This window comes from Cornus florida, unplaced genomic scaffold (assembly GCF_030987335.1).
Source record: "Cornus florida cultivar Cherokee Brave unplaced genomic scaffold, ASM3098733v1 CherokeeBrave_3.0.0_Hap2_Chr08, whole genome shotgun sequence".
NCBI lineage: Eukaryota > Viridiplantae > Streptophyta > Magnoliopsida > Cornales > Cornaceae > Cornus > Cornus florida.
Genome location: NW_026775578.1, coordinates 34,348,873 through 34,362,642, shown reverse-complemented (window position 1 = coordinate 34,362,642; position 13,770 = coordinate 34,348,873). Strand labels below are relative to the sequence as shown.

The window sequence follows — 13,770 nt, the reverse complement described above, 5'->3', positions numbered from 1 at the left end:
GAAAGTATGGTTCAACCGTGGGCATTTAATTTGTTACCATTATGGCTGTGGGAGAATTTAGACAAAAATATTGTTAATCCCGGCTTTGTTTAACAAATTCAATTTGAGTAATCAATGTGTAGAATTAATACAAGCCCAACATGTCCTTTTTCCCTGTTATAAAAGCCCATCACTGTTTGTTCCATGTAAACATTAGCAGTAGAGCTCAAGCTTTTGGAAGTCCCCTCTAATGGCTAGTCAAATGTCCTCTCCTTCATGGCTTTTCGTCATTAGTCTTACTCGTGCTATGCTTATTAGCTGCATCGGAGCATCTGATGGAGATCTAAAGGCGTGTGTGTGTGTGTGTGTATATATCTATATATATTTACATCTACATATATATTGCTTTTAAAGTGTTTAGAGCTTGGTTGTGCCATGAACAAGGCTTGTTAATTAGATATGTGCATTATCAACAAACTTCATTTTGTGGTTGTAGGTATACATCGTGTACATGGGTGACCGTCTCAAGGGTGATCTCGACTCTGCACCATCCCTTCATATGAGAATGCTACAGAAAGTTGTTGGCAGGTCACCTATACCATAATATTAGCATGTCACAAGGAAGTAGAAAATATAATCTTGAAGTGTACTTGTAATGTGGTAATTACAAAATTGAACATGCTCAAAACAATTTCTTGTCACATTTGCATTGAATCCTACCATCACAAATCGTTAAACTTAAAAGTAAAAATATATAAGAAAGCATATAAGTAAAGTTCTTATTTTTGTTCTGGCTAAGCAGACTCTGGTCGTTGTCTTTCAATACTTTTCTTTGAAATAATTAAAAAAATATGCAGTTTTGGAGACCAACTCTCAAAGTCATAGAGTTGACTTTTTCAAAATTATGAATTTTTTTCAAAGTTATATTTGAAAAAATACTATTTATTTATTCAAATTACCATTATTATTTTCAAGTATCACTTTTGTGCATGTACATAGATGGAACAAGCTTGGACTCGGGGGTATATGCTCCCTTGCGCCCAAGCTAGCCCATTAATAGTTTTATAAATAATAGTATATAATTTGTGAAATATCAATTTGTGCCACCCCATTCCCAAAATTAAATCCCTATACATGCATGCAAGTAGCGCACTTGTAAATAGAGATACTGCTCTTGTGCATATGGGAACTTTTTTTTTTTGCACACAATTGTCTACTATAATCAGGGGTGGAGTCAGGAATTTATTTCGGGGGGGCACCATATTAAAGATGATAAATTATATTTTTTTCAAGCGAAAAGTGATGCAAGACAATAAATCAAAAAATAAAATTGTACTAATGGTGGAATAATAGCATTTAATAATTTGAAAATTAATTATTTAAAAAAATAGGAACATAAAAATACCGACCATAAGGCAACAAATTTAATTACCAAACTTTGAAGAAAAAAAAAAAATAGTTTGAATAAAGGAATGCAACTGTAACGACCCTAGCTGATGCCAAGAATTTTACAAAAAATTCGGCATAACCTCCCCTAAAAATGGACCTACCGCAACCTGTTTAAAATCATTTTTTAACCTATCATGGCTCAAATTCCGAATTCACGGCAATAGAAGATGATGATACACAATCAAATGATCTCAATAATACTTCAAATTAGTATTACTCTCCCCATTCATCAATAAGGTTTACATGTTAAGAAATTCATATCCAAAATATCATCAAATACCTTAATTACATTACATGACAAAGTTTTTGCAAAATATACATATACACCTTCACACTTTTAGTGCTTTGCAAAAATACAGGGAGATATACAAAAGACACAAAAGTGAGCTTCTCGTATCGCTCAAGCTTGAGGTGGGTTGTCGTTCACCGGTTCTTTTCCAAGACCTGAAAAAAATGTATAAATAGTAGGGTGAGCTATATGCTCAGTAGGTGACACTTAAGACACAAATCTTGTGTCCTTGTGAATTCAAGCAAAGCATAGGCCAATGGGAGATAGGGATCATACAATGTAGGGGATCAAATACAACATACAATTCAATTCCAATTATAAACAATGCAATGCAATGCAATGAAATGCAATGCATGTCAATGGCACTCCCCATTTTCATTCTCAAAACCATCACTTTCAAACGTTAATACAACCCGCCCTTTGGTAACCCCACCGCGACACGAAAGGAGGATTGGCTAGTGTCCCTGACCCTTGGTAACCCCGCGGCGTCATTATGGGGCCCAGCTAGCTCAACCACGCTAGGGCGACTCCCTAATCCCCTCTAGGCTATATTAACCTCCGGCCCGTTGGTAACCCCGCAGCGACCGGGTTTCGCATAAAACCATTTTATAAAAAACACTTCCCTGAAATTCCCCATATTTATTTCAAGAACAATTTCTCCCATTTCATGCAAACCCAATGGTATGTGCATGTATATATGTTCCATACATTCAATGTCATGGCATTTAAAATTTTCCATCATAAAATTAAACATTCAACATGTTCAACATCTCCCAAGTAATTTTTAACACATTAAGATACAACAAAATACATTTAAGCATGTGCATATATATATATATATGAGCTCAACATCATGAATTGGGAAATTTGGCCCAATTTAAATAAGCATACTCTCATACATCAATTTCGGCATGCTAGCACATAGTAAACATAGGAAATCAACAACTAAATATAATTTGCACATGAACCAACCATATTCAAGTTTGTGAAAACCCTCTAGACATCATTAATACCATCATAGATATAATTAACTCTAAATTAAGCATATTTAATACAACATGGAGGTAAAATTCACAATAGAACAAGACTAGAGTGGATTAAGATGCCCCTACCTCAAAAATGAGCAAACCCTAGAAAATAGGTCCTAAATTTTGAAGTTCAAAGGGTGCACCAAATCTGGAATTGTTGGTATGTATGCGTAGAGCTCGACACAAGCTTCGTTTTGCCTCAAACGGCACCTCAATCCGACAAAAGATGAAGGAGCAATCAACAATGGAAGCTTAAAGTGAAAAGAAAAGAAAAAAAAGAAAAGAAGGAGAAGCAGAGAGCGTCTGTCGGGAGAGAAAGAGAAAGGCAGTGACCAATTTTGGTCTCGCAATTCACTTAAAAAGTGATGTGGGTCCCACTTCTTTTATAATTTCTTTTTCTCATTTTCTTTTTCATTTAAATCACACACCACACAATTATATACAGACATCACATTCTCCCCAACTTTAAAAAAAATTTCGTGCTCGAAATCAAGACATACCTGAGGAGGAAAACAACGCTGGATACTTGGAGCGAACCTCCTGTTCAAGCTCCCAAGTAGCTTCCTTGACTCCGTGGTGTATCCAAAGGACTTTCACCATTGGTATTGTCTTGTTCCTCAACACCTTCTGTTGTGTGTCAAGAATCTGAACTGGTCCTTCCTCGTAGAAAACATCCTCATCAATGTCCACATCTACCCAACTCAAAATGTGAGATGGATCCGGTTCGTACTTCCGTAACATCGATACATGGAAAACATTGTGGACCTTATCCAACTGTGGTGGCAAAGCAAGCCTGTAGGCAACCTCTCTTACTCGGTCTGAAATCTCAAACGGTCCAATAAATCGTGGCGACAACTTGCCACTTTTCCCAAATCTCATCAATCCCTTCCGTGGAGAAACCCATAGAAAAACGTGGTCTCCCACCTCAAAGGATAACGGTCGTCTCCGCTTATCCGCATAGCTCTTCTATCGGCTCTGAGCTGTAAGTAACCTCTATCTTATCAACTTAATCTTCTCAGTAGTCTCGAGTACAATGTCGGGTCCTAAGGCGGCTGTCTCGCCTACCTCAATCCAACAAACAGGAGACCTACAAGGTCTACCATACAAGGCCTCAAATGGAGCCATCTGGATGCTCGCCTGTTAACTGTTGTTGTAGGCAAACTCAATAAGTGGAAGGTGATCCTCCCAACTACCTCCCAAATCAAGTATCCATGCCCGAAGCATGTCCTCCAAAATCTGGATAGTACGCTCTGACTGACCGTCTGTCTGTGGATGGAATGCCGTACTAAGATGCAACGCTGAACCAAACATTGCTTGAAGTCCTTCCCAAAACTTCGAAGTGAACTTAGCATCCCTATCTGAGACAATGGTTACAGGAACTCCATGCAACCTTACAATCTCCTTCACATAAAAAACACCAAGCTTCTCTGCATCATCTGTTGCCTTAATAGGCAAAAAGTGAGCCGTCTTGGTCAATCTGTCAATGATGACCCATACGGCCTCATTGCCCCTTCTTGACCTTGGAAAACCTGTCACAAAATCTATAGCGATATGCTCCCATTTCCATTGCGCTACAGGTAATGGTTGCAACAAACCTGCTGGCCTCTGATGCTCGGCCTTCACCTGCTGACAGGTAAGGCATCTAGCCACAAACTGTGCAACATCATTCTTCATCCCGCTCCACCAATACTGACATCTCAAATTGTGATACATTTTATTACCACCTGGATGAACTGCAAAGCGGGAAGTGTGAAACTCCCGTAGGACGTCCTCACGACAACATGTGGGAACCACCAACAAACCCCTGAACCGTAGACCCCCATATACATGCAAGGCCCAATCTTTCACTGTCTCACCACTAGAGATCAAAGCGTGGATGGCATCTAAGTCCGGGTCCTGTCTCTGTGACTCAATCACTCGTACAATAAGAGTAGGCTGAGCCATAAGACTAAATAAGAATGCCGACTCACTGCAAAAATCATCATCACAACACTGTAATCCCATCTCTGCCAGATCTTCAAGTATCTTCCACTTCCGAATAGCTAAGCTGGCCAAAGTTACACGAGATTTTCGGATTAAGGCATCAGCTACAACATTTGCCTTGCCCGGATGATACTGCAAATCAAAGTTGTAATCTTCCAAGTACTCAACCCATCGTCTCTGTCTGTTGTTCAAGTCTTTTTAGGGAAAAAGGTACTTGAGACTTTTGTGATCTGAAAATACCTCGAATCTCTAACCATACAAGTAGTGTCTCCAACACTTCAAGGCAAACACAACTGCCGCTAACTCCAGATCATGAGTAGGGTAGTTAAGCTCGTGAGTCTTCAACTGTCGAGACCCATAAGCCACTACTCTACCATCCTGCATCAACACACATCCCAACCCGTCACGTGAAGCATCACGATAGATCACATAACCCAAGCCACGCTCAGGTATCACCAACACTGGCGCTGTAGTCAATCTCGTCTTCAACTCCTGAAAAGATGAATCACAAGCCTCATTCCAGACAAACTTGACCCCTTTCCGGGTCAAACGGGTCATAGGAGCTGCCAAACGGGAGAAATCCTTCACAAATCTCCAATAGTAACCCGCTAAACCAAGGAAACTACGGATCTCAAACACATTCTTGGGTTGCTCCCAAGTCAAAACTACTTCAACCTTTGATGGATTAACTGATACTCCACCTTCTGAAACAACATGCCCCAAAAACTTCACCTCCTGTAGCCAAAACTCACATTTCTCGTATTTGGCATACAATCGGTGTTCCCGCAAAATCTGTAAAACAATACTCAAATGGACCTCGTGATCTTCCCGAGTCCGTGAGTACACAAGAATGTCATCAACGAAAACTACCACAAACTGGTCCAAGTAATCGTGAAAGACGCGGTTCATCAAGTCCATGAATGCCGCTGGCGCATTAGTCAAGCCAAAAGGCATAACAAGGAACTCATAGTGTCCATACCGTGTACGGAATGCTGTCTTCGGGATATCCTCATCCCTAACTCGCAACTGATAATAGCCAGACCTCAAGTCAATCTTCGAGAAACAACTGGCTCCCCTCAACTGATCAAATAAATCATCTATCCTTGGCAAAGGATACTTGTTCTTGATGGTGGCATAATTCAACTTCCGATAATCAATGCACAACCTCAAACGAACCATCTTTCTTCTTAGCAAACAAGACCGGTGCGCCCCACGGTGACACACTCGATCGGATGAAACCTTTCATTCTCAAATCATCAAGCTGCCTCTTCAATTCTTCCAATTCAACTGGTGCCATACGATACAGTGCCATAGAAATCAGCGTAGTACCATGCATCAAATCAATAGTGAACTCCACTTCTCGGTGTGGAGGCAACTCTGTCAAATCCTCTGGAAAAACATCCAAGAAGTCACAAACAATCGCCGAATAAACTTCTCCCACGACATCATCTTCTTCGGCTATAAGGCTAGCCAAAAAGTAATCACCATGACTTCCTCCACGAACTCCATAAAATGATGAAATGTGGGAATCACTCCGATCTCCCACGAAAAAGAAACAGTCTCCCTCGGGAGTGCAAACTGTAACCCTTCCTCTGTAACAGTCGATCGTGGCATGAAATGAAGCCAACCAATCCATCCAGAGAATGACATCAAAGCTAGTCATCTCCAGGAGGATAAGGTCAAACACAAAGGTCCGCCCGGCTATCACAATGGAGTAATCCCGCACAACTCGGCTCAATGACATTGAAACCCCAACTGGCGTATCAACACATAACGCCCGATCCATGAAACTAACCTCTAACCCCGATGCATGTGCAAATGATGATGAAATGAAAGAATGAGATGCACCAGAGTTAAACAAAACACGGGCCCAACAACCAAACACTGGAAATATACCTCGAAGAACTGACGATCTAGAAGATGCATCGGTCTGTGCCAGTGCAAAAACACGTCCCTGTGGTACTTGTGCCTGAGGACTGCCAACCTGAACACCTAACTGCTGTACTGACATAGTAGGAGTATCCCTCTTAACTGATCGTGAACCCTGTGAAGACATAGTAGGCTGTGGTGGTGGTGGTCTGAAACCTAACTGAACTGTAGCCGATTGTGACGGCCTCTGCTGTGACCCTCTGCCACTAATGGTACCTGTTCTCTGACTCGGACAATCACGAATCAAGTGACCCTGCTGGCCACACCCATAACAAGCCTTCGGAGCTGACGAAACTGAAGACGATCTCATCGGACAACTGGACTTGTAATGTCCGGGCTGCTGACACTGATAACAAACAACTGCACTCCTGTCAGATCCAGCTGGCATAGGAGTGGTAGGAGCAGATCTTGTAGACTGTTGCCCCTGAAACTGAGATGGACTGCCCCTATTCCTTTTCCAAGAAGGTCCCTCTGAGGATGGCCCTGCACCCCTCTTTTGCTTCAATTGCTCTCTTCTTGCATCATTATCTCTATTGTCAACCTCCAGCATCAAAGCCATTTCCACTGCTTCAGAGTAAACCTTAATAAACTGTGCCGTGATCAACGGCCTCATTCGATCATTAAGACCCGAGACAAACTTCCGAGTCTTGTTAGCTTCATCTCTCACCACTTCTGGAGCAAAATGGGAGAGTGAGGTGAACTTGTTCTCATACTCCGCCACTGATATGTTCCCTTGAATAAGATTATGAAACTGGTCTTGTAACTCCCATCTTTTGAAAAGCGGAAAGTACTTTTCATAGAACAGTTCCTTGAACCTGTCCCAGCTCATCTCTTCAATCTTGTACTGGTTGGTGATCGACTTCCACCAAACCTTGGCATCCTTAGCAAACTTATACGTAGCTAGGATGATCTTTAGATGATCTTCTGTCACATCTATTGAAGTTAGTTGGGTTTCAACTTGATCCAAGTAGTCATCTGCTACCATTGGATCCGCACTGCCCTCAAACATAACCGGCATTAGCTGAGAAAACCCCTTTATGATCTTGAGATGCTTTTGAGTTGGCGTCTCTTCAACTTGAACTGTAGGTTGTGGTGCCGACTGCGACTGAACAGCAATCGTTGCCCTCACGACATTCTGCAACAAACGATTAAACTCCAGTGCCACAGAACCTTCATCCACTTCTACGGGTACGGGTGTTTCAACATTCTCTCTTCTTGGGGGAACAGCTCTTGGGGGAATCAAGTCCCTAAGAAGCATGTTCTCATCAACTGGCTCCGCCGGATTGGAGCTAGAGCTCTCACCAACATCGCCTCTTGTTGGCCTAGGGCCAACTTCTCTAGGTTCCTTACGCCGTGACATCGTGCTATAAAATGAGAAAACGATTCAGAAACATGACACTAAGGTCCACTGTGGACGACTCAACAAGAATTAATATCGTACAACACTTAGCATGCAAGACTATGCAAGAAACATTTTAATATAAACAAGTAAGCAAGTAAGCACATAGGCAGTTAAGCATGCTCATTTAAATAAGATATCACGTAGCAAGTAGTCAAGTAAGCAACACAAACAACATTCCATGCGACTCTATATAGGCCTCTACCCGTCGTCCTAAAGGTTTTCGAACCTTTGCTCTGATACCAAATTTTGTAACGACCCTAGCTGATGCCAAGAATTTTACAAAACATTCGGCATAACCTCCCTAAAAATGGACCTATCGCAACCTGTTTAAAATCATTTTTTAACCTATCATGGCTCAAATTCCGAATTCACGGCAATAGAAGATGATGATACACAATCAAATGATCTCAATAATACTTCAAACTAGTATTACTCTCCCCATTCATCAATAAGGTTTACATGTTAAGAAATTCACATCCAAAATATCATCAAATACCTTAATTACATTACATGACAAAGTTTTTGCAAAATATACATATACACCTTCACACTTTTGGTGCTTTGCAAAAATAATGGGAGATATACAAAAGACACAAAAGTGAGCTTCTAGTATCGCTCAAGCTTGAGGTGGGTTGTCGTTCACCGGTTCTTTTCCAAGACCTGAAAAAAATGTATAAATAGTAGGGTGAGCTATATGCTCAGTAGGTGACACTTAAGACACAAATCTTGTGTCCTTGTGAATTCAAGCAAAGCATAGGCCAATGGGAGATAGGGATCATACAATGTAGGGGATCAAATACAACATTCAATTCAATTCCAATTATAAACAATGCAATGCAATGCAATGAAATGCAATGCATGTCAATGGCACTCCCCATTTTCATTCTCAAAACCATCACTTTCAAACGTTAATACAACCCGCCCTTTGGTAACCCTGCCGCGACACGAAAGGAGGATTGGCTAGTGTCCCTGACCCTTGGTAACCCCGCGGTGTCATTATGGGGCCCAGCTAGCTCAACCACGCTAGGGCGACTCCCTAGTCCCCTCTAGGCTATATTAACCTCCGGCCCGTTGGTAACCCCGCAGCGACCGGGTTTCGCATAAAACCATTTTATCAAAAACACTTCCCTGAAATTCCCCATATTTATTTCAAGAACAATTTCTCCCATTTCATGCAAACCCAATGGTATGTGCATGTATATATGTTCCATACATTCAATGTCATGGCATTTAATCATAAAATTAAACATTCAACATGTTCAACATCTCCCAAGTAATTATTAACACATTAAGATACAACAAAATAATTGGGAAATTTGGCGCAATTTAAATAAGCATACTCTCATACATCAATTTCGGCATGTTAGCACATAGTAAACATGGGAAATCAACAACTAAATATAATTTGCACATGAACCAACCATATTCAAGATCGTGAAAACCCTCTAGACATTATTAATACCATCATAGATATAATTAACTCTAAATTAAGCATATTTAATACAACATGGAGGTAAAATTCACAATAGAACAAGACTAGAGTGGATTAAGATGCCCCTACCTCAAAAATGAGCAAACCCTAGAAAATAGGTCCTAAATTTTGAAGTTCAAAGGGTGCACCAAATCTGGAATTGTTGGTATGTATGCGTAGAGCTCGACACAAGCTTCGTTTTGCCTCAAACGGCACCTCAATCCGATAAAAGATGAAGGAGCAATCAACAATGGAAGCTTAAAGTGAAAAGAAAAGAAAAAAAAAGAAAAGAAGGAGAAGCAGAGAGCGTCTGTCGGGAGAGAGAGAGAAAGGCAGAGACCAATTTTGGTCTCACAATTCACTTAAAAAGTGATGTGGGTCCCACTTCTTTTATAATTCCTTTTTCTCATTTTCTTTTTCATTTAAATCACACACCACACAATTATATACAGACATCACAGCAACTTTTTTTTAAAGAGAATATAAAGAAGAAGAAGAAGAAGAAGAAGAAGAAGAAGAAGAAGAAGAGGAGGAGGAGGACTAAGAATGAAAAGAAAGGAAAAATTAAAGATATTTTTTAAAAATAATTATTTTAGTGGGCATTTTTGTAAAATTTTATAAATTATCGGCCTATTTGCAATAAAAATTAATTGGCCCAAGGGTAAATAATTATTTCAGATGGCATTTTTCAATTTTTTATAAATTATTGGCCTATGTGTAATAAAATTAATGACCATTTTTTTAAAATAAATTATTTCATGGGGGAATTTTAAAAACTTTTATAAATTATAGGCCATTTTGTAATTAAAACTAATGGGCCAGCATAGCTGCCTTCTATAAAGGAAAGAGGAATGATATTGGCACTTCTTATAGCCCCAATATGATCATACATCCCAATTCATCTTCTTTATAACTATCTTCTTTAATGCACTGGATGCATTCAACAGTAGGGCATCAGAATCTTTACTCTATAGCTTCAAGAGGAGCTTCAATGGGTTTGTAGCAAAGCTGACAGGGAAAGAGAAGGACAAAATAGTAGGTGGGTAATTTATAAATTCAATTAATTAATTAAGCTATCACATGATTTATATTTTCAATTTATTAATTTATACGTTCTCTCTCTGCTTTAACTTTCAAAAAATTCAGGCACCGAAAGAGTAGTGTCAATGTTCCCTAATGAAAAGATGAAACTCCACACAACAAGGTTATGGGATTTCATGGGCTTCCCTCAAGAAGTAAAAAGAAGCGCTCATGAAAGCGACATCATTATTGGAATGCTTGACAGTGGGATTTGGTCTGAATCTGAGAGTTTCAATGACAAAGGATATGGTCCACCTCCAAGCAAATGGAAGGGCTCTTGCCAATCCTCTAAAAATTTCACTTGCAACAAGTATATACCAATTACATAAATGGATATCTTAATTAATTGCTTTTGCTTGTGCTGCCACTAAAATTTTGAGTACTTTTCAGTAAAATTATAGGAGCTAAATACTACTATACCGAAGGATCAATACCTCCACAAGAAGTTGATTCACCAAGAGATGTAGATGGCCATGGGACACACACTGCATCTACAGCAGCAGGGCACTTAGTGAGTGGCGCAAGCTTATTAGGCCTGGGCTTGGGTACAGCCCGGGGAGGGGTTCCTTCAGCTCGCATAGCTGTGTACAAGGTATGTTGGGGTGATGGAAGTTGTTTATCTGCGGATATTCTTGCAGCATTTGATGATGCTATTGCTGATGGAGTTGATATAATATCACTTTCGGTTGGGGCATCGTTTCCATTGAATTACTTTGAAGATTCCATTGCCATTGGAGCTTTCCATTCTATGAAGAACGGAATACTCACATCCAATTCTGCTGGTAATGAAGGTCCTGATCCTGAAAGCATCACAAATTTCTCACCATGGTCACTCTCAGTGGCTGCTAGCACCATAGACAGAAAGTTTGTGACAATGGTGCAGTTGGAACAATATGTCTTATCAGGTGAGCAACTTCCTATATTCAAACAACTCCAATGTAAAATGGATGTGGGCCCACGCTCACCACGTTACCCAATACCTAGGAGTACGGTACTCCAGGTCTCTCAGCAATTAAGTGGGTCACAACACAACATCCAACGGCTAAAAGACTCACGGTACGGTAGTACCGGGGTATCGTAGACTTTCTCCCATTGTATGGGTATTGTTTGATCTATGCCATCCAATCAATGGGGTCATACCTTATGTTGGCCTCTACCCTTCAAATGTGCTTTGTTATAAGTTCTGAACTTGTTTTACATGCAGGGAATCTCAATAAATACTTTCAAGCTCAAGGATCAGTGCCCTATGGTTTACGGTGGGAATGTACCCAATTCTGGTTTTGGTGGAAACACATCCAGGTAAGGAAGAAAAGGGAAATGTCAATCCAAAAATTTTAGATTTATTATCAACATTAATGATGCAAGCTTAATCATTTAGTTACATCAATCACAGATAATTGATTGAGGATTAGAAAATGCATAAACAATGATAATGAAATGCAGGTTCTGCACCTCAGGCTCATTGAACAAGACTTTAGTGAATGGCACAATCGTTCTATGTGATCACCTGACTGACGGAGAAACGGCATTCAATGCTGGTGCAATCGGTACCATAATGAATGACGATGAAGGCCGCACAGATGGCTTTTCTTTTCCTTTGCCGGCCTCCTACTTGGGCTTTGAAGATGGCAGTGCTGTTTACCATTACATAAATTCAACTCGGTATATATAGATTTATAGACAATATTAATGTGTTTTGACACTTTATTGATCACAACACATTTAACAATTTGGATAAAACGTACTCTACAGTAAGCCAACTGCAATTATAAAGAAAAGCATCGAGACTAAAGACAAATTGGCTCCATATATAGCTTCATTTTCATCAAGAGGGCCGAACCCAATTACAAGCGACATTCTCAAGGTATCTTATACGTATGTACTATATAATATCTTGATGGAGTTAAATATTAAACTTGCAATATCATGTGTTCAAATCTTACCGTCATCATAATAATTAAATTAAAACACGCGTTGGACTAAAAGGAGGACACACATGAGAGACTTATATATATATATATATATATATATATTCTAGTTTTATATTTGGAAACTCCATTCTTGTGCAGCCTGATTTAGCAGCTCCTGGAGTGGACATTGTTGCTGCATGGTCACAGGCTACCACTGTGACAGGAATAGAGGGAGACAAAAGAGTAGTTCCATACAATATAATCTCCGGCACATCTATGTCTTGCCCACAAACTACCGGAGCAGATGCCTATGTAAAATCTCTTAATTATGGATGGTCCCTGTTGCTATTAAGTCTGCCCTGATGACAACTGGTAATTAAATAACTTGGAATATCTCTTAGGTTACTCATGAATATTATTATGTATTGGAATACATCCATTATTTGTAGCTAACATGGTCCTTTTTTCTTTTTTTTTTTTTTTTTTTTTTTTTTTTTTTTTTTTTGTTCTTTACAGCTCATCCAATGAACAGCGTCACTAACCCTGATGCCGAGTTTGCATACGGGGCAGGTCATATTGATTTATCAAAAGCTACAAAACCTGGTTTAGTATATGATGCCGGAGAGCTTGATTATGTGAAATTTTTATGTGGCCAAGGTTATAGCACCAAGTCATTGCAACTTGTCACTGGAGACAATAGCAGTTGCTCTACAGCCAACAATGGAACTGTTTGGGATCTAAATTATCCTACTTTTGCTATATCTTCTCAGACTGAGCATCCCCTCACCCGTGTCTTTCACAGGACTGTCACAAATGTTGGTTCAACGGTGTCCACTTACAAAGCAAATGTGGCAGCCCCTGCAGGACTTACGATCCTAGTCAATCCGAGCATCCTTACATTCAAGTCATTAGGTCAGAAGCAATCCTTTGTAGTTACAATCACAACCAAAGCACATAAGAATTTACTTTCTGGGTCATTGGTGTGGGATGATGGGTGTATAAAGTGAGGAGCCCTATTGTGTCATTTTAGAAATGAAATATGACAAAAGCATGGAGTGTTTTGGATTACAGTGAAGAAAATTGCATCATTTATTCATAGATGGCTAGCTTGTTTGGTTCCAAATCATTCAAACAATTGTGAAAAAGCTCAAGTGAAAAAATAAGATTAGAATTACGATATGTAATTAATCAAGCTTTCTAGGGATTGGCATTGTATATGACTATTTGAAAAGAAAACTACTGCAAAAACC

General features: G+C 39.7%; 1 pseudogene; it reads left to right on the top strand.

The window, feature by feature from the left end:
• Positions 1-229: 229 nt before the first annotated feature.
• LOC132270034 (cucumisin-like) lies at positions 230-13,550 on the top strand (annotated as a pseudogene).
• The last annotated feature ends 220 nt before the right edge of the window (positions 13,551-13,770 follow it).